This window comes from Aythya ferina (genome assembly GCF_964211825.1).
Source record: "Aythya ferina genome assembly, chromosome: 2".
Classification (NCBI taxonomy): Eukaryota; Metazoa; Chordata; class Aves; order Anseriformes; family Anatidae; genus Aythya; species Aythya ferina.
This window is the reverse complement of record NC_140297.1, coordinates 29,250,600-29,277,454: the sequence shown is the minus strand read 5'-3', so window position 1 is coordinate 29,277,454 and position 26,855 is coordinate 29,250,600. Positions and strand designations below refer to the sequence as shown.

The following is a 26,855-nucleotide window of genomic DNA, read 5'->3' as shown; positions in this document are numbered from 1 at the left end:
AGCCTAGGTGATTTCTTCTCACCAAGTCTATTCCCTTCTCAGAATCAAAGAGCATGGTCTTTTTCCACATAGCCATGTAAGGAGATTCCCTTGAGAGAAAAGCAGTACACCAGGAAGGCTGGAATGAGTGATGCTATATTTGCTCTTACTGATAAATTAGTGACTTCTAACAGCACACTAAAGGACGCTGCTGGGGATGCAGTTTGAGCTTGCTACTGGCAAATCCAGGAAAGTCTCCCTGGTCTTCTGTAAACAGACTGGATTTTTACAGTTCCTGACTTAGCCATTTCTATCTTCAATTGGGCTATTTGTATCTTCAATATACAGCACTTTGTTGCAGACTCAAGCCTTGTTCATTCTGCTTAAATTTCAGCTAAGCTGTATGTCTTCAAATAGGATTATCTGCATGTTTCCTTAGGGATGATGAAAGTAATGAGCAATTAGTCCACAGTGGGCCAGCTTTTCATGAAAATTCCTTCCTTCTATGTATATTCTGTGTATCATTAACAGAAACTGACCTTTATATGCTGAATTGCCAACTCCCTGGTGTTTCTCTAATCTCCAAAAAAAAAAAAAAAGTGAAAAAAATGAATGTTTGCTACCTCGTCCTTTTTCCAGTTTAATTCCGATGTAAACATCATAAATGTCAAGAAAGTACTCCTCTATTTAGTAGCTAACTAATGTTAAGAAGGTTTATTATCATTAATAAGGGTAATAGACATCTGTGGTTTCATATAGCTATTGCAAGTGTATTAATGGTGTGCAGTAAAGGTTCTTTTTTTACTAAATCAGTTTTTATAATGCTAAAGCTGACATGCTTTTTTTTGGTATATACTGGATGTGCACTGAATGACAGAGTTTCAACTTCCCAGGTAAGTACTTGTCAAATAAAAGTGCTAAGTCCAGTACAGAGCACTTTCCCGGAACTTGGATCCACGACTGGGTAGTCCTAACAGTCTCAGTACCACCACTCCTTCGCTTGAAGGTGAAGGGTCAAAATACTGACATTAATTTGGGATGAAACCATCTATTTTCTCTCCCCTATGGAATACAGATTATCAGGTATGTATGTGCTTATACATATATGTATATCCCTTTGTAAAAATGCATTGATTAATGCATTATTAATTTCATGAAATTAATAATTCTCTAATAGTTTTTAATATGTTTCTAATTCATATGTCATAAAGAACATTAAAATATGTAGATACATGGGAGATCTCATGTTTTGAGATTGTTTCTGGTAAATTACTCAATTAGAAATTAAAGATTCAGTGAGTATCCTTAGATTAGCTGAAACTTGGAGAAACCAGCGAGAATAATGACTGGATGCTCTGCTACACTGTAACGATGCAGTCTTCTGTACAGGCACTTTTATATTCCTCTTCTAAGGGTAGTGTAGATTTTGAGCTCTCCTGTCTTAGGACTGGCCAACGACATACAGCTCTACTGGAATGGTTGTATGCCATCCTATCCTATCCTGTTGTAGGTCATCCTATCCATGCTATCCCATCCTTGCTAGGAAAGACCCCAGAATACTTGGTCATGAGGGATGGCATAGATTCTTAAAGCAGCAAGAGACCACGCACTTATTGGCTTTGAAGCCACAGAGGACCACAGATATAATGTAAAGTTAATGCTTATAACTTAATTTCCTCTTTTAACTTCTTAAAGTGGAAAGTGTTGGAATGATTCCTTTAACCTCAATGATCTGAATAAAATTATCACTGCTTGTTGCACACAGCTCTTAACAGCAAAGCTTGCAGGCCTAAAGCAAAACATATTTACCTGAGAAGCCAAATCCCTGTGCAGCAGCTTAAAAATTCAAAAATTGTCAAAAATTTTCTAGTTCTGTCCTGAAAACATTTTCTTGATTTAGTTACATAAATGTCATTTTCAGCTTTCAGCAGCCACGTTGCCCACACCATTGGTGTTCTGCTCTTGTGCCCTCTGCTCATTCCTGTCCATGTGCTGGGCAATGTGATTTTAGGTTCTTTTACCCCCCCTTACACATAGGTGCTCTCCAGTCTTTAATACCATCCCTATAAATCTTTTCAGATTTCTACATCTCGACAGCTGGAATTATTTATTGGTTTGACCTTCATAATATTGTTGGAGTTAGAGGCAGATATAAAATATCATGGTGTCTCACCTAAAAGCTGATTTCTATATCATCATAATACTAAATACAGTGGGTGAACAATTGGTTGACATTTTGGGCTTAATGGGTTAAAGTAAATGGGGTGGTTACATCAGGCTGGTGACAAGTGGGGTTTCACTGGGCTCCATTTTAGGTCCAGTTCTTTTCAGTGTTTTTATAAATTATCTGGATTCAGAAGTTAAATGCCTATGAAGTAAATTTGGTGATGATACTAAACTAGGAGGAGCTGTTGACTCCCGTGAAGGTAGAGAGGCATTGCAGAGAGATCTTGACAAATTGGAGGGCTGGGCAATCAACCATATGAAGTTCAACAAAAGAACAAATGCTGGATTCTGCACCTGCGAAGGGGCAACCCTGGGTATATGTACAGACTCGGGGACAAGATTCTGGAGAGTAGCTGGGCAGAAAGGGATCTGGGAGTTCTGGTTCTGGTAAGTTAACTATGAGTCGACAGTGTGCCCTGGCTGCCAAGAGGGCCAACTGTACCCTGAGTTGCATCAGGCACGGGTGGGTAAAGGAAAGGGATTGTGCCACTCTGCTCTGTGCTGGTGCGGCCTCATGGTGGCCTGCAGCCCTCTCACGAGCGGAGCGGAGGGGCAGGCGCTGAGCTCTGCTCTCTGGGAACAGCGACAGGACCTGTGGGAACGGCATGGAGCTGGGACAGGGGAGGGTTAGGATGGGTGTTAGGGAAAGGGTCTGCACACAGCGGGTGGTTGGGCACTGGGACAGGCTCCCCAGGGCACTGGTCACAGCACAGAGCCTGCCAGAGTTCAAGAAGCATTTAGACAATGCTCTCAGACATATAGTCTGTTTTTTGGGTGATCCTGCAGGGAGCCAGGAGTTGGACTTGATGATCCTTCTGGGTCCCTTGCAAGTTGGGATATTCTGTGATTCTGTGATAATTTTCTAAGATGGGCCTTTATGGTATGGCAGAACTTTGTTACAAGAACATGTACAGAACATAATCACCCAGTTCCAGTGCTTTCGTGTGTTTAGTTTTTATGGGACACACAGAAGTAGTGATTTGAACAGAAAAGAAGTGATCAACATCTGCTTCCATTCAAGTGCATTTAAAAAAAAAATCTGTCTAGCAATGCATTGTTAATGCAATGCATCAAATATAGCAATAATAAAAAATAGAAATGCATCAAATGCATTGTTAATGATTCATTAGATGTCCCAAAATAGAAAAATTCTTCAGTAGAAGTCTTTTAAAAAATGTATTTCTGTTAGGAAAACTATCAGAAAGAAGGTCTTCCAGTTTGGATGTTTCAGCTATGACAAAATATAATTTTGGTTCTGATGCAAAATCAGAGATAGCCCTAAATAGATGGGAAATTAAGTATTGTGTGTTTCTTCTGCCTTGGGACATATGGCCAAAATACCAAGGGAGTGGTACTTGATTCAAATTGAATCTGTTTATTCTTGTAGGGCATAGTCCTCAGTCATTGTAGTAATCCTTGAATAATAATAATAATAATAAATTAACAGATTTTGATTTTGTGTTGGGAAGAACATTTCAAATGGGGGAAGGAAAAAGACGTTCAATAATTTCTTATGTCAAGGTTCAGAAAAGCACAGATAAGCACTGAATTGCATCACAGGCATGGGCAATATCAGTCTGCCTGCATTTTACCATCATTTGTGCCTTAAACATTTCAAAGTAATCAGTGGTAGAGTTGCGTGTACTCTGTGTGTCCACAAAGTGCTAGAAAATTAATGCTTTAAATATAGATGGCAAACAGGAATGCCAATTAGTGTCTGCTGTGCTGGTGATTTCTTGGGTAGGCTTCTGCCCACTGGAAATTGGACTGAAGTAACTAATTAATGTCACGTAAGGCATAGAATATGTAAAATAGTACAACTTAGTCAATTTATCACAGATTTGCTGAACTGAGGTGAAAGCCTCCTTATCCCACTCCAATTTATTGAGTTGTTTAGCTCCTTGGCTATGAACATGTATCTTCTCTTGTCAAGTCCCTCAGGGAAGATTTTTCCCTCCTATTTTTGCATCATTACAAAAACTCTGAAAGGTTTCACAAGTTCTTTACAGATTTAAGAAGAATTTTTCACTTGGTTCTTTAAAGACACTCTCCAAGAACATTTGATCCAATTTCTTTTCAGTTCTCCTCCTTGATGTGGGGGGAAAAAAACAAAACAAAACAAAACAAACAACCAAAAAAAAAACACAGCTTGCAAAGCTTCTACGTTTGTTTGGACTGAAGTGGTGATTCTGCAGTATAGCACAATATTACAGGTTTCAGAGATGCCTGTAGGCTTGTTACTAGTGTGAGATGGGGGGTCTTTAACAGAAGAGTGTCAGTATCCATGAGATGCTTAACATTATATGCCTTATATTTTCTGATAAATTACATGTGGATATGTAGAAAGAGTGCATAATTTACACTAAGGAGAATAATTTGGAATGCAAATGGTATTAATGAGGATATTTGTAAACAATTCAAAGAGTTCATGATTATTTATAAATACAATGGCTAGAAAATGTAGTTTTCTATCTTTTAAAAGTGGAGATGACAGACAAACTAAAGCTTGTGTGAACAAAAGGGAAAGCAGTTTTAACCTAGGTCACCATTTTTGTCAGTTCTCCACTTTCCTGATCTCTCTGTGATCTGCCATTCCCAACAGTTTCACTTCAGGACTGATCTTGGCATTAGCCACATCCCTGTTGTACACAGGCTGTGGCTACATAAAAATGTGTACTAACTTTCAAATATGCCCGAGAAACTGCATCTCAGGCAAATATCATTACCATTAGTGGGGAAAAAAAATAAAAAAATCAATACTGAATATTTTTTTTACATGTAACACCTGGGAAAAGTTAATTTATTTTTTTTAGATGCTGCTGATACCCTTAAAATTATGCTGTGTAATTAAAAATATGAGATGTAACTTACTGACTTAATCTTTGTTCTTAGTGACAAATTAGAAGGAAGCTTTACTTGCACCATTGTGTTTTGTGTCTGGTTCATCATGAGTACCCCTTTCAGAAGCTGGATGAGTCAATCCTAGATATCCATTTTTAGTACTCTGAGAGATGGCAAAAAAATAATAAAAAATAAGTTAAAAAATGACACCATTTATAGTTTTACCTTATAATATTAAATTCAATGAGATTTATTTAAAAGGAATGGGATGGAGTTGTGAATTTATGAACAGTTCATGATATTTCTGAGAGGTCTGGCTTTGCTTAGCCTGAGGAAAAGAAGGCTGAGGGGGAGGATCTACTTGCTACCTTCTATTGTCTAGTGATTGCTTACAGCAAAACTGAACCTCTGCTTCTGAGGCGCACAGATAAAAGATAAGTAGGAACAGATACAAGTAACAGCAAGGGAAATTCTAGAATTCTAGTTTAAAAAAAAAAAAATAATAAGCAATAGTCCAAATTGAACAGGTTGTCCAGAAAAGCTAGGATCTCCATTCCTGGAAAATTTTGAAACTTCTTTAGATAAAGTGCTGAGGAACCTGGTTGAAGTTGCTAATTTGAAGTTGCCCTGCCTTGACATCTCTAGATGTCTTCTCCAACCGAAGTTATTCTGACTGCTGTAAAAATGACCTGGTTTTCCTCTTGAAGTATTAGTTTTTACTTGAAGTGTTTAGTTGATTTAAAAAATAAATAATTTTAACATAATTTTCCCTTAGATTTGCACAACTTGCACAACTCTGTTTCTCTGTCAGGTGCTGAAGCCATATAAAGATGACTTAGTGGACAGTGCTCAGTAAATCTAAATACTGAGCATAAGTTAAATAAATCTTTTGGTATTTTGTACATAGCTTTTAATAAAATTAAAAATAACACCAATTTTCCAATATTTCACCAAAAGAAATCTTTAGTAATATTAAACTGGTTAGCATGCTAAACATCTTATGTATTATGAGGTTAATATCTGAGTAATTTTAAAATAATTATTTTAAACTCCATGTTTTGGATAGTGGTCCATTTTATGAGATAGTTGTTATTTTTAATTTATAGCTCAGGTTTCTGCAAAGTTCTGAATGCCACTGTAAATTGATCACATTATTGCAAGACATGCAATCAAGCTCACAATTACTCAGTCAAGGATATTGGTGCTAAGCTTATATTTAGACAAGCATTTGACGAAGCAATCAATGTGATACCATGCACAATTGATTGAAGTTGATCATGCCATAACTCATTTTTGCTTTGTGAAACAAATTTAGGGCAGACTAATGAAAAAAGGCCTTCTCCCCACCTGGAATATTTAGATCCCACTGAAAGCCCGATGTTCTTTTAGAAGCAATGAATAAAAGTGGCATTGATTCATTGCTTTTCTCAAAGTGCATGACAATAAATAAAGCTTGGAAAAAATTTTGATTGTGCCGTAGTTGCTGGAGGTAGGGATAACTATTGGAGACAGCAGGACACAGCTATTAACTCAAGAGCTTTGTGTTTATTGCAAGCAGGGCATTAAAATAATGATTTGTGTACTTGTAGAGTTTGCCTATCTTTGTTTTTTAGCCACGTCTGGAAGATATTCATGTGAAAAGTCTTCTTTTTGCAGGTTTGAAGTTTCTGACATACAGGAGGGAAAACCCAGCAGTTTAACTATTGAGACAGGGAGACGTAAAAGCTGTTGGAAACACTCTTTGGCAATATGAAGTGAATATTCATCTTCCTAAGAAACACTTCTCTTGAAGAAAACTCACGAGGTGCTGTCAAGGGCTGTTTACAGTTCCAGAAGTGGAGTGATTTAAACCAGACCTGGGGAGTGCTTTTGCCAGCGTCTGCCCTGGCAAATCTCGGAATCCCATCTACCAGCGCAGGTGATTTACAGCCTCCTTGATTAACGGTACCCCTCATTTTCTTCGCCAAGCAGCGCAATTAATCTCGGCCCGTCCCTAGGTGCGGGGAGCCCAAACAGCGGGCAAAACTCCTTTGGGATGATTTTGCCCCCCTATTTTTGCGGGCCCTCTCCCTCCTCTCGCACCCCGTGGGGCGCTGCCTGGGGGGCACCGGCAGCCAAGGGGGCGGCGGGCAGGTGCCGTGCCGAGCCGTGCCGTGCCGAGCCGGGCGGAGGATCGGGTCCGGCCGCCGCTGCATTGCGGCTGGAGCCGGCGGCTCCCGGGGAGGGGCGGACGGCCGCGTGATGCCGCGGGGGGGCGGCTCCATGCCCGCGGAAGGCGGCGGGGGCGGCGGGGGGCACCGAGGGGCGCGGAGCCTCCGCTCCGCCCCGCCCCGGGAGGGAGGGAGAGAGAAAGGGAGGGAGGCACCCGCCGCCCTGTCCCGGCCCCGGGAGCGGAGCGGTGAGTGCGGGCAGGGATGGGAATGAGAACAGGGATGGGGTGGCATGGGGATTGGGATGGGGATGGGGGGCAGCGGCGAGGTGCGGAGCCGCCTCTCACCTGCACCGTGCAGGGGCAGGGGGCCGGAAAGGGAAGGAGCCGGGAGTTGGCTCCGTATGGGATCAGCGCCGAGTGCTGCTGCTGGTGCTGCTGCTGCTGCGAGTCGCGGCCCGTGATTTCTGTTCCGCGGAATTTGAAGTGACGATTTAAGCTTAAAGGCGGCCGCGGTTGCGCTCTCCGGGAGGGCGAAGTAAAAAAAACAACAACGTGACGTGGAGCCACTTCTATAAACACCAAAGAATACGCTCGGCACAAGGAAACTGGCAAGAGAGGGTTTGCCAGGCTCTCCACAACCAAGCCTGCTTTTTAGGAGTGAAACTGTCAAGTTGCTTTGTTCAAGCAAATAGTTGTTGTCTGAAGGACGTGGGACAGCAATCTTATTTTTCAGATTACTCAGTGCGTGTCACAGGGCTGTAGTTGCCAGCAGAAATAGGGCCCAGGGCACTGCGCCTGGAGGAGCTGAGTGCTGCTACTTGCTTGGTCCGGGGGTGTTTTGTAACAGGCTCGGTGGGCTAGAAGTGTAGCAAGCAGGCATGTGGAAAGAGAGCAGCAGGGATGGGGACAGATGTGTCCCCCCTCCCACAGAGATTTCTTCTGGAGCACTCTTAAACAACCAGAAGGAAAGTAAAGAAAAAGGTAGGGTTAAAAAAAAATCACTTTCATAGTTAATGCTGTTGGCATAAAGTTAGATTCCAGCTGATGGTGTTTTCTTTTAATAGCTCCGCTTAAGTGAAATGCAAATCTGTGGAATTAATGGAAAATGCAAGAAGGGTTCTGGGTTATGGATGCAGTTTTGTGGGTGGTAGGCACCATTTGATGTCGTTATGAGGTTGTGATAGGTAATTCTGAGTTAAAATTCTGCCACAGCTACAAATAGCAATTTATAAATCAGCACTAAGTTTGATGTAACTGTACCAGAGAAATTTATTTTACTAGACCTTTGCACTTCATTAAAAAATGTCCACTTTTTAAAACTGATCGGGTCATCTCTTAATTGGTAGAATAAGGCATTAAAAATATTTGCTAGTTTTGTATAGGTCAGACGACCTATTTTGTCATTTCCTAGTTTTACATGTCTTTTCTCAAAGATCCCGTTGAAATTTATTTATTTATTTATTTATTTTTTCCCTGACAGATCTCCTGAAGGGCACTTAGAAGACAGGGGGACAAATGTTATCAAAATTACTTGAGAATGACATGCTGTAATTTAATAGCAGAGGATTTTTGAAATACAAGATTTGTTACTCTTTTGGCCATATTATTGATCTGATTTTTGGAATGACGTATTTTGCTAAGGCCATTGGTATTATGATATTAGATGATTGCTTCTGACTTCTTTTATCAAGATTTTTGTTTACTTGTTTTTGTTAGACCTGTTCTGACTTGAGATTCAGCAGACCAGTAGAGAAATTTTTGTTTTTGTTATCTGCAGTTTTCAGAAGTTTCACTGATTTTATGGCTATACAGGTATAATGCAGTTGTTCTCATGAGATGGAACTTGACCTTGCTTGGATATATTGTCATTGGCTTGGATTGAGGATTAATATTGTAGATTACTTGTACTTTTAAACTGAGGTATTTAGGGCATCTTTAGAAACTATCACTTTATTCCTCCTGTTTTGAAATGTGTTTTACCAGAACGCACAACATACGTACAGCAGAAATCCCAGCTGTGTTTAGGCACTTGGATCCACATTTATCTTCCCACATTGTGTGTTTTATGACAAGAGGGAGAAGTGGAAAGCTGACAGAGTGATAATATTCTGACATAGTAATTCTATGGGCTATATCTCATGTCAGTGTACTATATATTACAGCATCCTTACACACTGTATGTGTCACAGCTGGCCATAGCAGTGGGGGAAGGGAACTATGATTGCATCAGTTAACTCCTCCTTTAAATCCATGTGAGCAACAAAGTTTTTATTTGGATCCTACTGAAAAAATAATGTGGAAAAAGGAGAAATCAATATTGAAAATTCCTTGCTTTTCACTCTTCGTAGTTCCTTCGGTAACTGCTCAATGTCAATTGGGTGAAATTCCTGGATGCTTACCTCTCCCTTACCACTTTAGATTGTAAAAGTGCAAGTCACTGCTCTATTGCACTTAATCCGTACTTAATCAAGCTATTCAAGTTGTACTCTGAATGTAATCAGAAAGAGAAAGCATTTTAATTTTAATCTTAACATCTATAGCATAGTCTACCTTCTCCAGCTGTATTTCACTTGCATAAGAAAACAGTATCTAGAAGATACTAGGGATATCTTGGGGTTCTTTCCTTTAATAACATGAAAAAAAAAATCTTGCTTCCTTTCTTCTCTCATCTGCTTGCTTTTACAAGTCAAAGTTTGAAAACAGGTTAAATTTGTGGTGAAGGAGATGACGAAAAAGATGGTCTGGAATGCTAATATGCACAAGCATCACAGCTTTCGATATGCTATTCTGGATTGTTCTGATGTAAAAGTTACCCTTTCTTCCAGAAGTAAAATTATGCATGAGATAAGTATATTCAATATTTTCCCTAAGCTGTCAGCTTTACTTATCATAACCACACAGTGCCTGTCAGAACTGTGCCCTGTCCGCAGGCTACTACAGGCAAGGAGGATGCTCCAGTAATACCAGAGGTGATTTTCAACTTTTTTTCAATTTGCAGACCACTAAAAATTTTCCAGTGGAAGTATGGAGATTTCCATATTAATGTTTAACTTGTTGTCAGTGGGCCTTGCTTTCTTAACTATGTATAGTAGACCACTTGCAAGTCATTGGCATGTTACAGATTGAAACTTACTGTTGTAAAATTTTTACATCAAAATTTTGGATTCAAAATGAGAATCCATTTTAATATTCACATGGTTGACTTGTGGTTTGTGGATGTGTAGCAGCTTTCTTAAAATTTTTGGAAGAAAACCAAACCTCTCTTTGCAAAGTCATTTTTTTTTTATTAAAATGTTGATGTTCAAATTGGTGAAGCTGAGGCTTTGGAATGATGTTGTAATAAATTGGCACACATATTCATAACATATGTAAATTTTGTTCTGTAATGGAAATTTAGAGGGTGGTTTGGAAATAAAGGAATAATCACCTGAGCTGCTGATGTAATGGGAAATACAGTTTTATGATGCCTTTGAAGAGAGAGTTTTGAAATATCTAATAAAATACAAATGTCATCTCACAAAACCTACAATGAGGCAAAATGTTGTGATCACACATGCTCAAGAAGAAATAAGTGAAATTGGACTAGGTGCCAAGAAGAGCTAACAGGATGGTCTGCAGTGAGCTTTCCTTGCCCTAGAGATATAGGAGATGCTTTTTTTTTCCTTTTTTTTTTTTTTTTTTTTTTTTTTCTTCCAAGTGAGGTGAAAGCTATAGACACAATCTGTGGCTTTGGGAGAGGATCGATAGATGGGGAGCAGAACCTGGTGATAATCACAGAATTTTCTAGGTTGGAAGAGACCTCAAGATCATCGAGTCCAACCTCTGACCTAACACTAACAGTCCCCACTAAACCATTTCCCTAAGCTCTACATCTAAACGTCTTTTGAAGACTTCCAGGGATGGTGACTCCACCACTTCCCTGGGCAGCCTGTTCCAGTGCCTCACAAAAAACATTGTTGCACAAGAACAACTGAATATGTACTGCCCCTGAATAAAGTTTCCTACAGAAATTTACAAAATGTTTTCCTGTTAGAACAAGTGGATTCTGAAGCACTCAGTGGCAGCAGAGAGGGATAGAGAAGCACTAAAGAAGTTTTGAGATAAAGTTTTTCTATTTTACAGAGGGAATTATATGTTCAGCAGCAGAATAGGCCCAGGGAAATTGTTGCATTTAACTTCTGTCAAAGCTTTAAATTTCATGGCATGTAATGTGCCAATCCAGTTCCCATTCAGTCTGTTTAAAATGCAGCTTCAGAAATCCTTTCTTCTTTTTTTTTGGCTCTTGCCAATATTTAACCCCCTCAAGTAATTTCTCCTCTTCTACATTTATTTAAGCTGCTTGTTTGTGCCTGAATAGGCTAAAGCCATATTGTGTGCAGCCTGTCTCTATCTTCTTTTTCCCTTTGCCTTTCCTCCAGCAGCCGTCAAGTCAAGTGGGAGATGAATGTCTCCTGCTTTCTCACTCCTCACACTGTGCTTGAGATGGGCTCCCCCTCTTTGTTAACTGATGAGCTCTCATCAGTTCCTCCTGAAAATGCAAAATACTTAAAATTCTTTCCAATCAGAATCCTTTTGTAAGATGAACATTAAAAAAATAGATAGTGTAGATGTTTTAAGACATTCTTCTCATCAATAACAGTTAGTAAAGTGTTCCCAGTGGTTTGTGGAGCTGAACGCTGATATCAATAGAGAATTTTAAAAGGAAAGTCCAGACAAGCTTAGAAGAGTGTTAATGTGCATAACAAAATGTCTTGTTTTTTTTTTTTTTTTTTTTTTTTTTTTTTTTTTTTTTGTGGCATGCTAGGATCTTCAGCAAAACTGATTGCATTTCAGGTTATAACACAAGCTGTCAACATTTGGCTTTCAACTGTTCATTAGACATAGAATCATAGAACGGCTCAGGTTCAAGGGACCTCAAAGATCACCTGGTTCTACCCTCACTGCCATGGGCAGGGACACCTTCCACCAGACCAGGTTGCCCAGAGCCCCATCCAGCCTGGCCTTGAACATGTCCAGGGATGGGGTATCCACAGCTTCTCTGGGCAACCTTTTCCACTGCTTCAGCACCCTCTGAGTGAAGAATTTCTTCCCTGTAGTATAAAACCATTACAGCCTGTCTACTGTTGCACTACGATTCCCGGGAGAGTCCCTCCCTGTCTTTCCTGTAGGCCCACGTTAAGGTGGGCCTAAGTTAAGTGGTTAAGGCCACTGTAAGGTCTCCCTGAAGCTGCCTTCTCTCCTGAACAACTCCGACTCTCTCACGCTGTCTTCATAGATGAGGTACCCCAGCCCTCTGATCACCCTTGTGGCCCTCTGGCCTCACTCCAACAGGCCCACGTCTTTCTTATGCTGGGGACCCAGAGCTGAACACAGTGATCCAGGTAGGGTCTCACGAGAGCAGAGCAGAAGGGAAGAGTCACTTCTCTTGACCTGCTGGCCTGCTTGACCTACTTTTGATGCAGCCCAGGATGGATCCATTTTTTATTGTTGTCTGTTATGAACAGGTTGCCAAGGGAAGTGATGGAGTCACCATCCATAGGGGTGTTCAGGGAAAAGTTGGATTTGGTGCTTAGGGATATGGTTTAGTGGGTGACATTGACAGTAAGGTGGTGGTTGGACCAGATGACCTTGGAGGTCTTTTCCAACCTTTATGATTCAGATCATAAGCAGCTTCTCTTCCTTTGTGTTTACAAATAACTTTTTTTCTGACTACTCCGATGTCTTTTGATATCTGTATCCCCAAAGCTGGAATAATCAAAAGTTTAAACTTAAGTTTTTAAGCTAATACTTCTGATGTGTCAAACTTCTAAGTATATAGTGTGTATTAGTATTTTAAGTGTCTGTATTTAAAAATAAATGGCATTATATTGTTTTTTATTATATTAAGACTTCTGAATAGAAATTTCATGGAATGTTTAATATTAGTTTTGCCTAATAACATTTCAGCAAGGTTGTAGAATTATTTATTTAATTTAGGTTAAAGTGCCTGGGGGAGAGAATAAACACATGGTTATTGCCTCAAATAATTTACAATATGAGGTTTTTGCTATGCAAAGTGTAAATTGTATTATCTATCTGAAATGCAAATGATTCTACTGAAATCTATAATAAGGAGGAAAATTTACATTTTGTGTAAAAAAAAAATCAAAATAAGGAAGAATGACTTAAATGAAATCACTAGTTTTACTTGTAAAATCTATGAAATGTAGCTTGTATTTCTCTCTCTCTTCTCTCTCCCCTTTGTGTTTTTATTATGTGGAAGTCTTGGTTTTGTTTCATTGAAACAGAATGAAAGTGATCAGGAGATTACCCAGAATAGGTCAGTAACAATTTTGTCATTATGTTAACATTTATGTGTATATAGGTCTTATATTCCTATCTTGAGATTAGCCAGTATCATAAAAAAAAGGTTGTCAGAAATATCTAGTTTTCAAAAATTAGATTTATATAAATACACTTCTGGGTGCTGTGATTCTTTGTTTAAAAATGTGCGGTTGAAGTCTTTTTATTGAAAAAGTTTCTCTCCCTTTGCTTTCAGTGGGACTGAAAGTCTAATTACAGTGTTATAATCTCCTGCCACTCTTTGAGCTCAATGCTGTTACTGAACAGAGGAGATGTATTCTCCCATTGACTTTAATGTGTGTAAGATTGGATTCTAATAGTCCAATAGCTGTGTAATTTGGTGTTGTTCCTCCAATTAAATACAAAAAGATTAATCTCAGAATAATAGCATATGGGTCAAGACATTTTGACAAATCCACTATAGTGACTGTGATTATGTGAATTATTGGTCGCATGTAAATCTTCTTAAAGATGATGGATGGAAATCCCAGATAGAAATGGTGGTAACAATACACCTTTTGTGGTCTCTGAAATTAATTTAATAAATGTTTTGGAGACTGACTAATATACATGTAATGACTTCTTTGTTTAGGTCAATGTAAAGTCTAATATATCTTGGAGATTAATATTGATCAGGGTAAAGCCAAAATCAATCTTGGATTTTGAGGGTCGTTACACTTGGAAGTAGGATGCAATACAGAAGATATGCATATATTAGGTTGTGGAAGGCATATAGAAAATTATGGAAAAAGAAACTTTAAATTAGTTGTAGTATCTAAAAATAAGTGGACAACCTGTTAAAAGATTAGTTACCTAAATAAGTAATCAGTTAAACTTCTTACATCTTTTCTTAGTTTAGGGGTTGATATCCAACCTCCTTGTAGTCAGTATTAAAGTTCCCTTTTGCTTCAGCAGAGGAGGAATGTTGTTCTCCCTGTTTGAGTTCATGAGCTGGTGGTGTTGAGGAAAAGGTTAGTCTATCTTTGTATAGAGATAATTTTTTGTAAATGGTATTTTTTTTTCTGTCTTGGCTGTCTTTCTTAGATGTTCTGGTCAAATTGAATCTGCACAGTTTGAGAAGTGCATGCTTAGAGAAGTGAAAGAGGTAAATTACAATACAATGTACCCTTCAAATATTGCATGGTAAGCATAATCGATTTCACTGAAGGTGAACTAGTGCTGTTTGCAAAATAAATGTTTGAATAGAAAAACTTTTTAATTTTTTTTTTAATCAGATGCTTTTTTTTTCTTCCTGATATAAATTATCTGGCCTGGGTACCATATCTAAAATTAATAGGCTGGAAGTTTTAAAGGTCTTCAGTAAGAGTTTTCAACCAAAGTAATTCTTTCTGAATATTTGACTTTATTGAAATGTATATTCTGTATAAAGTAAAATAGTTCAAAAAGCTTTTTTTTTTTTTTTTTTTTTTTTTTTTTCCCAAAGATTCCATTGCAGAAGAAATTTTATTTTCACCTCAGATTTTCAGAACATGTTAAGATAAATGAAGGCTGTACTATTTATCTTCTGCACAAAAGTCATCTTCTGGTACAACTTCAGAGAGCTTCAGATAATGTTCTCCACAAGTAATTGATATAATTCCATTGATGGCAGATGATTTGATCTATCATCTAGCCTTATATGTATGTCTCAAAATCATAGTTATCTTGATAAGTTATACATTTATATTTATAAATGTGTTTATATATCTATAAGTATATATATATATAAATGTGTATATATATAATATATATATATACATATATATCTTATATGTGTGTATATACTAATATATAAGATATATATATAAGATTATATATATATATATATATATATACTTATATACATATATGTATCTTAATGATATATCTGACTGCAAAGGGAAGTTTTGGATATTATCCCATCAATTTGAGAGACCTGAGGTCTTGTCCTTGAAAATGATAGCTTAATATGAAAATGCAACCTGTTGATATTAAAAATGATCTTAAGAGCTGCTCTACTAAAAGATATTTAGCTATTAATAAAGAGTTATATCCCAGGTACAGTATTAGTTTGTATTCTGTGATAGTAAAGTGCAAAGGTTATAGCTAGAAATTCTCAGGCTAGGGAAGTCCATTTACCAGAGCAGCTGTTCTTAATAGAGGACTTTTCCTGAATTTCTCGTGAATTATCCTCAAAGTAAAACTGCAGTGTGTGTATTAAGAAACTGTAATCTTGTTTGTACCTGAAATAACACTTTGAAGTGTATTAGCAGGAATTTTTAAAGAGCGAGGACTAATGATTTCTTTTGCTGTACTAAAAGCAGAAAATTCAATACAGTTACTTTTGATTTAAGGAAGGATGAGGGAGAAAAAATATCTGACAACTGTTTTTCATAATAAAATTGTTTAATAGTCAGAATTAACCTATTCTTGAAAATGCCTCAGAAAATATGACTTTTAGTGTAGAAATCTTCTTGCTCAAACATTTTGGATGAAATTTGCAAAAGATTATTTTCCAATTAAATATCCTCTGAGATAGTATTTAGGTCAGTTTTACTGATTAGAAGAAATTTGTCCAAAACCATATCTAATGTTTCCCATTATTCTGTTTCAAATGCTTAAAAAGGAAGACGATAGAACTGATTTAGAGTAGTCATCCTTTAACTTTTCTGAAAGAATGAAGCTGTATAGCAGTTATATTTCTGGAGTGGAAGTGAAATCCAAGCAAAAATGGGAAAAAGAAGACAGTTTTAGATTACTTAGGTGCAAGGAAGATTATATTTTCTGGGTTTTGGTGTTTTATTATTTATGGATAGTGCATAAAGGTCAGAAAAAGTAGTAATTTTCCATTGTGCTCAACCATGATATTAGCACTTGCTCACTGTGGGAATTATTAATAAAAAGTAATTATTAATAAGACACAGAAATCTATCTTAATCTAATCTATTTTGAGATGCCTAATCAGCCTTGAGATGCATATGGGTTTATCACAGCAACCTCTCCTTCAGAGTATGGAATTCCTATGAAAATGTACTTCATATGTGAGCCCTTTAATGAGAAAAGGTATTATCAAAAGTGATGCAGCTGCCTGATTTTTCATATAATTTCTTTTAATTTTTGATGGTTCTGTTCAAAATGGGTCAGGCTTTCACTGCAAGCTGACTTTGAGAAACTTTGGAATCAGTATGAAACTTGACCTACATTTTTGAACTGGGACTTCAGAAATTGGGCTGACAAAAATCAAGCTCTTTAAACTTTTTTTCTGTGTGTAGAAATGTTGTTTGGTCACTGGTTTATTCCCACTCAAAAGTCTGTGTATTAAATATGCATTTTATTTGTTAATTAATCGTATTCACTGTATAAAATTATTTTTTATGCTCGTGTAAGAGCATGGGTTGCTCAAATTGCAACTAGGTAGGTCTCTAAAAAGATCATGTATGTCTAAAAATTAGTTTTCTTATAGGTTTTGTTGCTTTTTAGTAATGGAATGTAGTGTTTTTGAAGTAAAACACTGTCTTGCTTTTTAAAACAGTAGGTTATTATATCACAAATACTTTGTTATAAACCTTTTTTTTTTTTTTTTTTTTTTTTTTTCTCTGTCTGACCTTTTCCAGGCCTTTCATGATCCTCTAGTAAGCTTTTGTTTTCCTAAACTTGCTGCGTAATAGGATGGCATATCCTCAGTCTTTGCCATACAGCAGAATCTGTAATGGTTGAAGATGAGTGATACTTGAGATTTTTGGCACTGACACTAGTATTTTGTTGTAATTTGATATTTTACACATTGACCTTGTCAGACTTAACAAGTTTTCTGTTAGCATGTACAAGGTTCACATAAATGAAAAAAATAAGCATAGAAAGCATCCAGAGTACAGAAACTGTTGGCATGATCTGATCCACTGACACCAAAGACAGTGGAAAGACTTTCATTGGTGTGGATCTTCTTGAATGACTTTTATGTACTCTTCAGACCATTTCTAATCCATTAAATTGCACTACTTTCTAGGTGAACCTCTTCCAATGATCTGTGATTTTTGGTCTACAACAAACATAGCTTTGTTTGTCTAAGAAAAGTTTACTGGTTTTGTGATGCAGGTTCCCCTGCCCCACTAGAGTTTTTAGGAACACTTGGGGTTATCACTTCTTTTGTGTGTGTTCTGATTTAGGAAAGAAGCTGGTAATGACTTGAAGAGAACTTCATAGTTCTTTGACATGCAAGTAGCAATTTTGGTGACCCAGATGCTTGGTCAACTTGCAAAATCATTAGAAGCAACCTTATTTGGCAAAAAGAGCAAATATTATACATAGTTCTGCTACAAATAACTTTACGTTATGAATTTATGAAGAAGAGAAGGATTAATTATGGGAAACTGGAATTAAATGCCTCCCATATGAATCATAGAATCATAGAATGCCCTGGGTTGAAAAGGACCTTAAAGATCATCTAGTTTCAACCCCCCTGCTCTGGACAGGGTTGCCAACCACTATATCAGGCTGCCTAGAGCCACATCCATCCTGGCCTTGAATGCAGTGGCTCCCATTGGAATGAGTGTATGCTGAAGGCACAACTTGTCATAGAAGTGCTACTGATGAAACAAAGGCCATTTTCTATTACTATTTCTTCTACTTCTTGCTAAATAAAAAGTGCAGACAATGGAGACTAACAACACTTACTGTAATGATGTAAAAGTAAATTCAAGTTATTCAGATGAAGTAATTAGAATTCTTTTGTTGCTTAACTTTTTTTTTTTTTTTTTTTTTTTTATTTTTTAATCTAAACTTTGCTATGTATAATCTTGAAGTTAGTCCTATAAGCAGTTGCCTAATGTAATGTCATTTTATACTCTGAACCACATCTTAAGCCTGGCAGCCAATTGCTGTTCAGTGCAACTAGTATAGGAAGAATGTCTTTGGATAAAATTGCTTTGTGATGCCTTTAGAAATTAACTTTTGTCATCTTTTTTGCTTGTTTCTCATGAACAAAGGAGACATTTTCTCTCAGAGATATAAATGGAAAGTATGATAATGAGTAGAAAATTCCTTCCCATGCTCTGGGTTACAGTACAAAGAAAAAATTGAATTTCTGCTTTCAGACTTTATCAGCTGTTTGGAACAAATTCGGCTTAAGGTCACAGCTAAAACATTTATTTAACTAGTCTTGACGTAGAACTTTATATCTTAATAGGCTTCCAAAAGAAATTAATAATTCAGAAATATGTCTGTTACGAAATTATTTAAAAGACTGTTTTTAAGCTAATGTCTGTTATGAAATTATTTAAAAGACTGTTTTTAAGCTAATAGTCATTTGTTACCTATGTAATGTAATTTCTGAAGAAGAATGGTTCTCCAGTAGAAAATAATTTATGGCAAGTCTACAGTGAGTGAATAAATTGCCAGTCTTCAATATGTAAAACACATTCTTCTAGTTGCATGCTGTCATTTGTTCTTCTAACTATGTGTATCAGCTTATACACTTCCATATTTAAGTTTGGACTTGGACACTGAAGGATGTAAATACATGGAAGGAGTTAGACTGCAGTTTGGTTTATCCAAAAATGTGCAGTGTGACCAAGTCCTGATAAATACTACATATCATATAATTCAGGGGAAGTTCTTTGATGGCTTCATTGCAGTTAGAAAACTTTCCTCCTGAAGGTCATTTAGAAGATAGAAAAGTTCATCACATACTTTAAAGTAAGGAGCTTGGTTGTCATGTTGGATAGAAACATTAGCAAATGCTTCTGCAGGAATTAATATTGAAGACTTCAGGAGTTTTTTAGTGTATATTTTCTATTTTTTTGTTATAGTATAAAAAATAATATGGCAGCTGCCAGAAAAGGGGGACTATTTTATTTTCCTTTATTAGTTCAAAAACTATGTTAGTAACCTCTAAATCAGTTACTGGACACATGTTTTTCTGCAGTTCTTGATAAATTGCAAATAAGATTCCTTAGCTCTCAGTACCCTGAAAACTTAATGAAATGAAAATGTTGTTGGTGTAAAGGAGTTTTTAATATGTTAGATATTTAATACTGACCATTGCTAAGTTTTCTTATTTTTACATTAAAATTAAAAATACAGAATATACTAAAGTTATTAAAATGTAAAAACAAAATATTTTTCCAATTATTATTGATGGGGAATAGAAATGAAATTACATGAGAATTTCTATTTAATTAGATGATAGTTCTCAGAAAATTTTCAACATTGATAAATAATTGATTCTTAGGAAAGATTATAAGAAACAGAGGTAGCACATAGTGATGTTTTGCTTAGAGGTTACTATTGATTTCCAGTAGTCAGCAGTTTGGTATTTTCAAAGTCTAGATTTTTGCTTGAGCATGATGTTTAATGACTTATGCTTTACTACTACTACAACCATCCATAATTGTTTTCTTGAGATCCTTCTGCAACATTGAGCATTCTAAATTACTATCATTATTGCTTCATCCGTCTTCCAGAAAGTTTTCATTGAATGCTATAGATTCTTCTGGTACAATGCCGATAACCTTGCATCATTGTGAAAATGATCTTTTTTTTCTTCTCCTTAGCCTTTTTTTTCCTGTCTCTTAATCAGATATTAATACCCATGTATCAATTATGATCTATAAATAAGCACACCTAAAATAATCCAACAAAATAATTTATTTAAGAGACTTTTACGAGGAATAGTCAGAAAGGTTTCTGGAAATTCAATATCACTGTGTTAACAGCATTACCAGTTCTCAAGTTCTTTAAAGAATGCTAGTAAATGCTTATTTTGATTTTTCTCTACAGAATTCATACTGATGCTTCTTCAGTATAATGTCTATATTCATATGTAGAATAATGCCATTCTTGATTATATTTTCAACCAATTTGCCAATTTTGGAAGGCAGACTTAAGAGCATGTTCCCTGTGTTCTCTTTGGGATCTTTTTTTAAATTGTCATCACATTTACTGTCTTCTGTCTTCCATTCCAGTGATATTTCTCATTTCAGAAATAAATATTTTCATATTTGGTCCTTCAGAGCTCTTGGATTAATGCATTCTGGTCCTAATGATTTGTTGCTATCCATTTTCTTAACTTGTTCTAGAACCATTTTTTTTTTTCTTTTTTTCTGACTCTTCAGTTTGTAAAGTTTCTCAAGCTCATTGTACAAAGAAAAAGGGGAAAACAAACAACCCATCTCTAGAATTAAATCTCTGAGCTGTTTGCCATTACAGGGGACTCATTTAATTTTTTTTTCATTTTTTTCCTATAGCTTTATTTTACTTTAGTACTTTTTTTTTTTTTTTTCCTTGATTGGTTAGGGGGAAATTGTTTATTATGCTTATTATTAGTCTCTGTTTTAAAATGTTGTCCAAAGTTGTTTTGGCCACTCTTCCTGTAGTTTAAACTTGCTGATTATTTTTGCATTTGACAGGTTTTTGCGCTTGCCAAGATTGGGATGTCCTTTTGCTTTCCTTGTAACACTGACTTTTTTTTTTGGTTCTGTTAAACTTTTTGATAGATGATACACCAGTGCTGTATGGCTGTGATTAATTGTCTTTAGATACACCACTGTTGTCTTTTAAACTGACTATAAAGTTTTTTAGACTTTGTATATAGGTCTCCTATTTAAAGTTGTTAAAGGTGGTATAGGTCAGTCTTACTAAGGTGATGTAGGTATTATTCTAGTTCTCAACTGTGGTGGATTTGTTCATCTTTTGTGATTATTTTGAATTACAATATTATTACAGAATGGCCCTTCAGTAACAGTGGGTTTGAATAAAATCCCATGCAGTACTGAGCCCTGAATGAAGTGTTGTTTCTCCTATTTGCTGTGTTTTTAACAGGTGCTCCACTTTTATCCAATCTGATTATGGGGAGTGACAACTGCAGGGAGACACTCTTACTGTTGCATTTTTCTGACTTTCTGCTTTTACATCCTCCCCACCCACCTTTTTATTTTATTTTATTTTTTTCCAGCATGCCATTTGTTGATGAACAACGTAGCCCAAATACCACACTATTTTCAATTAAATGCATAAATTTTGCTTCAGCAGGATGGGACAATCATTCCTTATGAATAAGGAATAATTCTGTAACTTTTTGGAAAAAGTAGCTGTGACTAAAGTTCTAAAAAGAAACATGCAATAGAAATACAGTCTGCATAGCTGAGTAAAATTCATACCTTTGTCTTTTGCCCTGGCTCTGGTTGCTCCTTCTGCACTTGCCATTGTATTTTGAGATTTATTCAAAAAAATATTAAATGTATTCTTTTTCTTGAAACAGCTTTCTGTGATATGAGAATTGCAGGTTGAGAAGCAGCACCTGTATGTGTGTATTCATCACAGATGCAAACAGTGCCAGTAGAGCTTTTTGTTCATAAGCCAGTGGTTCAGTGAGAGTGTTGGCATGATCCACGGGAATCTGAGTGTGTCCTTTGCAAACCCTTAGCTGGGGGCAGAGGGAACTTTCTGTCATTCATGTCGTGTTTTCATGTAGCAAAGCAGGAGAGACTCACTGGCAACAGAGTGCTTTCAGTGAGGGTGAACATTAGACCCAGGTAAAAATTGTCTGCATTCAAGTGCTGTGATTCAAACATTTTGTCTAGCAGGCACATACTCTCTCAAGAGTATGTACTCTTGAGAGATCTGATTTATTGCTTGTATGCAATAGTAATGCTGCTATTTCTCATGCATTCAAGTATTCAGAGGATTGTAGCAGTGTTTCCCATGGTGGTACCACCATTGATGGTTGTGTCCTTCCAAACCATGAATTCAGAAGCATTATGAAAATACTGTCCTTAGCCCGTGATGGGTAAGGACATTCCTGGTTTTTTTTTTTGTTTAGTGGTAAAGTGCAACAAAGAGCCTCTGTGTGCTAAGTACACTTCAGGAAAGGATTTAGCTGTGTCTGAACAACAGAATTAAGAAATACTGGACTTTGGAAACAAACCAGGAAGGACTGAAGCAATTTTTTTTTTTTTTTTTTTCAGCTGAGAGGTTGCATAAACAGAATAAAAAAAAAATAAAAGGATAACAATGGTCTCTATTTAAGTAAGCTAGAAGAGTTTTTAAAATGTGTTTGAAATCTGGAAGTCAGTTTAATAGTGCAGTCAGTGCTGAAGAAGGGCACGTGAGATTGAGCCAGCATTGCTCAAGCCTGCACCGCAGTGCTTCCAGCAGGAAGCTGTTGCAGATGAGAATGTTTCAGGTGCTTTATTTTTTATTTTTTTAATTGTTATTATTTATTGTAAACTTTTTTTTTTTTTTTTTTTTTTTTTTTTTTTTTTTTTTTAAGATATGCTTGGTTAATACCCAGTATTTATTTACTGTGGCCTCCTGTGTAATACTGATTATAATTAAATTCGAACTAGAGTACATCTGCCTTTGATTTTAAAAAGAATAAACTGGAAAGCATTGGTTGGGCTCATTTAAGTAATTGTGTTTTGTTTTCATACTGAGAAAAGTTGCTTCTTGTTAGGAGAAGAACTAAATGTTTGCATGTTTCCTGAAATAGTCCCGTTTACTGGATGTAAGTGCTTTTTTTCCTAATGAGTTCCAATACAAACAATGATGGCAAGACAGTCTGAAGATTTTTACAAACAGTAAGAATATGCATTCATATAATCTTTGCTTGATTTAATGTTGCCTACCAGCAATAAGGACTTGGGCATCTTGTTTTTTTGTCTGCTAATTGTCTTCTGTCAGTGCTGCACAGGATTAAACACTTCTTTTATAGGAAATGTGAGAGTCAAAAGCCTGAGGGGATGAGGCTGGTGGCATTTCTTCTGTTGGCCTCAGAAGGAGCTAAGACTGAGCCAGAAATGTTGCACTGTCCTCCTTGTGGATGCTGTTTTCTCCATAGCTCCATGTCTAAATGCACAACTACTGGGAAAAGGAGAAAAGTTCATGTGAGCTTTTGTTTTTCTTTTAGTCTTGGAATCCTGTTTGTGTGCAAATGCTTTTTACTTAGTAACATTAGAAATAATTAAAATAATTAAGGTGGAGAAATGAAGGAGCCTTTTATTGTTTCTCATGTGATAGAGAACTTGAAAATAAAACTATGATTAATGATTTAGTATTAAATCACATTGAACTGTGGCTGTAGGAGAAGGGAGGTTCTGACATTTTAATTCCCAAGATTAGAAAAAGAATAAAAGAACAGTTTATTTAATGGTTGGACAGTTTTCTGTGAGAGATGGTGGTTTTCCTGTGTTGTATACTAACTCCACTGAAATGGGTTTTAATTCCTCTGTACTCTGGTTTAGTTTAGACTTGTAAAAATGAACACGTTGCTTGGAGGTATAATGTGGCATATCCTTAAAGATCCCGTGTGGCCCTTTGTGAATGAGATTAATATCCTGCCTCTGCTTTCAGCTGACCAGAAGTTGTACAGAAAATGCTGAGCATTTATTAAACTCTAGGGGAGACCTGAGCTATTTTCCATCAGTAGGCTGTTCTTGCTACAGGTTTCCCTCTGGCTTGAATACAAAACAGGGTAAGAAATGCTAAACTTCAATCCTCTTCAGGCGTTTTATCATATGATCATCTGACTTCCAGTTAAGTACTCTGTGGAAAGTTTGCCAAGTCAGCCCGTTCTTGGCATCTTGCAGAAGCTGGTGTTGACTTGCTGTTCCTTCTTCAGCCTTATGATCCAACACCTCTGCTGTGAAAAACACTTCACTTTCTTGGTTGTTCTTCATTATACCTTTTGATTTTAGCATTGTTTTTTGGTCCTGCAGCTACCTGAGGTGGGATTTTGCTTCCATTTAATTGGCAGCCTTCATACCCCAGGCCTTGGTGCGTGGGGAGTCATCTCCCTCCTGGCCTCTTGTCTCAGCCCTCAGCACTGCGCCTTGCATCTCAGTCTGCTGGCATGGACCATGTCCCTCTGAGGGTCCTGTCAGCAGTGCTGTGCTGGGGGTGGTTTTTCAGGATAAAATCAATATAATTTGCTTTAAAATTGCCATAAGGAGAAGCATGCCATGAAGTCCCTCTTCCTGGGAGTAATTTGCAACAGGCAAAATCTGTCACAGAGCATTAGTTGCACACAGTCATGTTGTGTTGCTAAGAAAAGAGCAAGTGAAACTAAAATGTTTTGAAAACAGTTTATCTCAAAAATAAATCTGTTAGCATTTCTCTCAATTATTCTGTACACAGTGTGTACTATTATGAACTATTATGATCTTTTATGAATTAGGCTGCTGTGTCAGTGCTCTGAATCCTAAGATCTCAGGCCTCTGACTCTCTTGCCCCTATAGTAAGTGGTTTCGATGTTGTATAAAATATTGTCTTTCAATGGGAAGCAAGGAGCAAATAAACTCTTAGCATTTTGAGAGCCACCATATATTAACCCAATGGGTTTAATATATGAGAATGATTTCACTGACCCTGATAAAGATACAGACCTTGCTGAGCCCTTAAAGTTATCTTTAGTGATATGATCAATCTTAATATTTGGTGGTGGTTATGCAAATGTAGGAATCAATAATTGAAAAAAAAAAAAAAAAAAGTACTGTTTACCTGTATCCATCTCCATGGGATCTAATGACTTTGACTAGATTTGGTATGAGATAATTTATTTGTATGAGCTCTCTGTTTGTCCTCTTTGTGCTTTCAAAATATATGCTAACTGCTGCCAACAGCCAGACAGCCCTTAGTCTCCTCCTAGAATCCAAGTTCAAGTTCTCAGTTCTGGAATCTGGTCTTTATATGTCTTTATGAAGAGCACTATATGTTTTCTGGATCTGAAGGCGTAAAATATTACTTCAAATAATTGTTATTTAATAACCTATTTTTTATTTTGAATAAATAGAATGTCATTGTTACAGCAAAACACTAATATGCCATTCTAATTCCTTAAAATACAAGAGAAATAGCTTTTGAACATTTCTGTCTTCTGTCTTGAAAACAACATCAAAGGACACCAAGTTTTTAACTCTGAATTAATTGCTTGATAACTTAGATGTTCCTTTCAATACACTTACAAGAGTATCATAGTAGCATATGAGTTTCTGAAAAGTGCTTTCATGACCAAACTAGCCAGGATAGTTTCAACCATAGCCTTAACAATTACTGTTTATTTTGTCTAATAAAGCGTGACCCTAAAAATTGTATTTAATTTGCATTATTAAGTGTAAATTCATCTATGATTTAATTTATCTTTTTCTTGAGTCTAACTTTTAATAAATCGAGTTCTGGTAGAAACTGGAATATTGAAGCAGCATAACAGTGAATTATTGCAGAATCTGCTCTACAAATTCATTCTGAGTTGATTAAAGCAGACAGCTTGCAACCCTTAAATCAGCATGATCAGAGAAGTGATTTTCATTACTGAGAAATGTTACAGCAATACAAATGTTTCATTTAGAAAATAGATTAGCTCATCTTAGTGGAGGTGAATAAAAGGGGTGATTTGTGTGTGCTCTGTTCAAAATTTTTGGACATTATCATTATATTATTGACAAAATTGAGGATTGTTGTGACTATTTAAGATTATTTTGTGTTCTTCTCTCTCAGATAGGATGGCAGTATATATTTTCAAATAATAGAAAAAAAAAAAAGTTATAAAATAAGTCCAATCACTCAGTGAAAAAACTTATATCTTATCAAGAGTAAATTTTATTAAGTAAACTTCTCCTTTAAGGCAAGTAATAGCAACATCTTTCAAAACATGAATGTAAAAAGTTACTAAGTATTTAAATATTTAGTCATTGCATCATTTGGAAGGAAAATATCATTAACCATGGGTTAAAAGGGGTGATGAAGACAGTTATTGCTGTAAATAAAGCAAATAGGAGGTAGTCATATTAGTTTATACCATTTGCTTGCTTGTCAATTAAGTCCTATGGGTAATTGCTTTTGTCTCCACACTTCTCAGGTGATATTGTTTCCTTCTGAATGACAGTCATTTGTCCTTCTTCAGGTGTTGGCATGCTTTCATCACTTCTGTGTTGTAAATTGTACTCTGCCAATACACCTCTGTTAATAAAGGAGCTAGTTGCATCTGGACAGCCTTAACTATCTAACCTAATTTCTTCAGCTCCTCATTAACCTAGAGTGCCAGGATCACTTTGAACCTTGTTCACGTGGGCATTCATGTCCCAGGGTTAAGATGTTAGTTCTCATATGGAGAGCATTCACCTGATGGTGAGTGCAGCTCCAGGTGCACCCAGGAAACAATGAGCTGGCAAGGGTTTGTTGGTGTCACCATGGGGATAATGTTTATATCTCTGGATTGACAGAAAACTGCTGGATAACCTTTGCTAACAATCATTAATAGCCAACACTTTGCACAACACAAATAGAGGACAATTTATATTTCATAAAGCTAGAATATTTACCATAGTAAAAATTGACAATTGGC

At 36.6% G+C, this 26,855-nt stretch overlaps 1 protein-coding gene across 1 annotated transcript in view; it reads left to right on the top strand.

Moving 5' to 3' along the window:
- The first annotated feature begins 7,995 nt into the window (after positions 1 to 7,995).
- The window catches only part of THSD7A (thrombospondin type 1 domain containing 7A), a 286,485-nt gene continuing 267,625 nt past the window's right edge, over positions 7,996 to 26,855 (top strand). The window contains exon 1 of the mRNA XM_084510995.1: positions 7,996 to 8,179. The gene's annotated coding sequence lies outside the window, so the exon portion shown is untranslated. The remainder of the gene's footprint in view (positions 8,180 to 26,855) is intronic.